Source organism: Lissotriton helveticus, chromosome 7 (assembly GCF_964261635.1).
Source record: "Lissotriton helveticus chromosome 7, aLisHel1.1, whole genome shotgun sequence".
Classification (NCBI taxonomy): Eukaryota; Metazoa; Chordata; class Amphibia; order Caudata; family Salamandridae; genus Lissotriton; species Lissotriton helveticus.
In genome coordinates, this window is record NC_136068.1 from 1094548437 (window position 1) to 1094551336 (window position 2900).

The window sequence follows — 2900 nt, forward strand, 5'->3', positions numbered from 1 at the left end:
TAGTCGGAAGAATGACGCCGGAGCGTCAAAGGGGGTTGCCGGGGAAGGCCGGGCCCCCCTGCCAGAGCAGGTGGGGGCCCGGCGTCCCGGCAGCACGCGCCCTCTTTCCCCGGATCACATCCGGAAGGGTTTCGCCCACCCCGGGAAGCCGACCGCAGAGGTAGGCGACTGAGGCGCGGGCAGGCGGTGGGACACCACAGACAGCCTCGAGCGGCACGCAGCCAGGGCCCCCGGGACGGGTCCCGGGGTGGACCGGTCACCAGGCCCCTTTCTCGGGGCCAGACGCGCCGGCGGCGTACCTCCGCGGCAGGACCCGGCGAGGGAACCTGCCACGGGCGATCGGGGGGTCTGACCTTGTGGGGGGACGAAGGGGAAGCGAAGCTCACCCTGCGACGGCCCCAGCCGTGTCCCGGGGAAGCCCCGGGGCGATTGACGATCGAGCGTCCCTCAGACAGGCGTAGCCCCGGGAGGAACCCGGGGCCGCAAGGTGCATTCGAAGTGTCGATGATCATCGACGCACGAGCCGAGTGATCCACCGCCAAGAGTCACAGGCAACTTTTCAAAAACTTTCACCCACCTGCGGGCGCAGGAGAGGCGGGAGGAAGGCGACGCCGTCCATCCACCGCCCGTGCGGCGAGACGGCCCGGGCGCCCCGTTCAAGGCTTCCCCTCTGGGACTCAGACTGCACCACTGGGAGAGAAAAAACATTGCCAGGCGCTCGGCCCGGGAGTCCCCCCCACCCGCCTGTGGGAGAGGAAGGGGGCTCCCGGTGCGACGGGACAAGGCAGCTCCGCAGCCTCCGGTCCCTCCCGGGGTAACCGTGAGGGACCATGCGAGTCTTTAGAACCCCTCGGCCACACGGGACCGGGTCGAACCGGGTACCTGGCAACGAGGGAAGGTCGCTCCACCTGCACGTCAGCCGTCCGTCGCCGGGAGGCTCCGAGCCGTGCCGGCAGGCTGGCAATCGGCCCAACCCACCCTTTTGCCCGGGTCAGAGGCGCCAAAAGGGAAGAGCCAGGCGGCTCCCCATCCCGCACGCCTCCCACCGAGAGGAGCCAGGGTCCCCTCGCAGGCCTTCGGCCCCTTCTCTTCCAGGCCCCTCTGCTGCACGAGAAGGACACCTCCTCGGACACCCGGGCCCCGGTCGGACGGGGACTCGGGCGCGGGAGAACCCAGCCGGCGCTACGGCCTTTTGCAGGGAGGGGTGGTACCAGCCCGGGGATGCACTGCCATTCGGTTAACCCACCCACCCCGTGGTGGGGGGGTCCGTGCCGGGTGAACCCGTGTTCCGCCTCGCAGAGGGACAGGGGACAGGGGATCTGGTCCCTCGCGCGTCGGTCGGGCCCTTCCCCGGGGGGAGAGGCCCGCCGAAGTGCCGGTCCTAAACCCAAGTGCCCCATGTGGCCGCGGACCGCTCCGCCAGGCCGGGCCCTGTGCCTAGGGTGCGTGCTTGCAAGAGGTGGCCGAGGGCTTCGGGCTGGCGCCGTCGGTCGCTCGGGCCGCTCCTCCGTTAATGATCCTTCCGCAGGTTCACCTACGGAAACCTTGTTACGACTTTTACTTCCTCTAGATAGTCAAGTTTGATCGTCTTCTCGGCACTCTGCCAGGGCCGTTGCCGACCCCGGCGGGGCCGATCCGAGGACCTCACTAAACCATCCAATCGGTAGTAGCAACGGGCGGTGTGTACAAAGGACAGGGACTTAATCAACGCGAGCTTATGACCCGCACTTACTGGGAATTCCGTGTTTATGGGAAATAATTGCAATCCCCAGTCCCTATCACGAACGGGGTTCAGCGGGTTACCCGCACCTGTCGGCTAAGGGTAGACACACGCTGATCCGTTCAGTGTAGAGCGCGTGCAGCCCCGGACATCTAAGGGTATCACAGACCTGTTATTGCTCGATCTCGTGTGGCTGAACGCCACTTGTCCCTCTAAGAAGTTGGACGCCGACCGCTGGGGGTCGCGTAACTAGTTAGCATGGAGGAGTCTCGTTCGTTTTCGGAATTAAACAGACAAATTGCTCCACCAACTCCACCACCCACAGAATCGAGAAAGAGCTATAAATCTGTCAATCCTTTCCGTGTCCGGGCCAGGTGAGGTTTCCCGTGTTGAGTCAAATTAAGCCGCAGGCTCCACTCCTGGTGGTGCCCTTCCGTCAATTCCTTTAAGTTTCAGCTTTGCAACCATTCTACCCCCGGAACCCAAAGACTTTGGTTTCCCGGAAGCTGCTCGGCAGATCATGGGAATAACGCCGCCGGATCGCTAGTCGGCATCGTTTATGGTCAGAACTACGATGTTATTTGATCGTCATCGAACCTCCTCTTGCGCGGGGGCCAAGGCCTCTCATGACTCGTTGGTTGCGAGAACGTCTCTCTCACCGTCGTTGTTGCCCAGGCTCTTATGGTGGCTGTGCTCCCTCATGTCTCTCCAGCCATTCCTAGGCCTTCCGCGGGGTCCGGAAAAATTCCGTTCCATCCAGTGTGGTCACCTGCGTTCGAGCCGGGTATAGCATTGTGTATTTGGGCCCGATGTAGGTAATCCCAGATTACCGATTCTTAAATACCGAATCATACCGATTCGGTATTTAAGAACTGGCAATCGGGATGTAGGTAATTTTACCGAATTAATTACCGAATCGGTATGATTCGGTAATTAATGAATCGGTATTTACCGATTCGGTAATTGACATTGATTCCTATGGGCCTTAAGGCCCATAGGAATCAATGTCAATTACCGAATCGGTAAATACCGATTCGGTAACATTACCGAATTTGCAAGGGGGACAGGGTGTCACTTTGACACCCTGTTGCACCCCTGATTCTGGATTGTGTGCCATGTGGCACACATACATGCCCTTAGGTGTACATGCACAGATGTGCATGTACACAGGAATTCGTTA

General features: G+C 61.2%; 2 pseudogenes; both read right to left on the reverse strand.

The window, feature by feature from the left end:
• Positions 1-441: 441 nt before the first annotated feature.
• On the reverse strand, positions 442-547 carry LOC144771184 (5.8S ribosomal RNA; annotated as a pseudogene).
• A 972-nt stretch (positions 548-1519) lies between these two features.
• LOC144771384 (18S ribosomal RNA) lies at positions 1520-2196 on the reverse strand (annotated as a pseudogene).
• Positions 2197-2900: the final 704 nt, after the last annotated feature.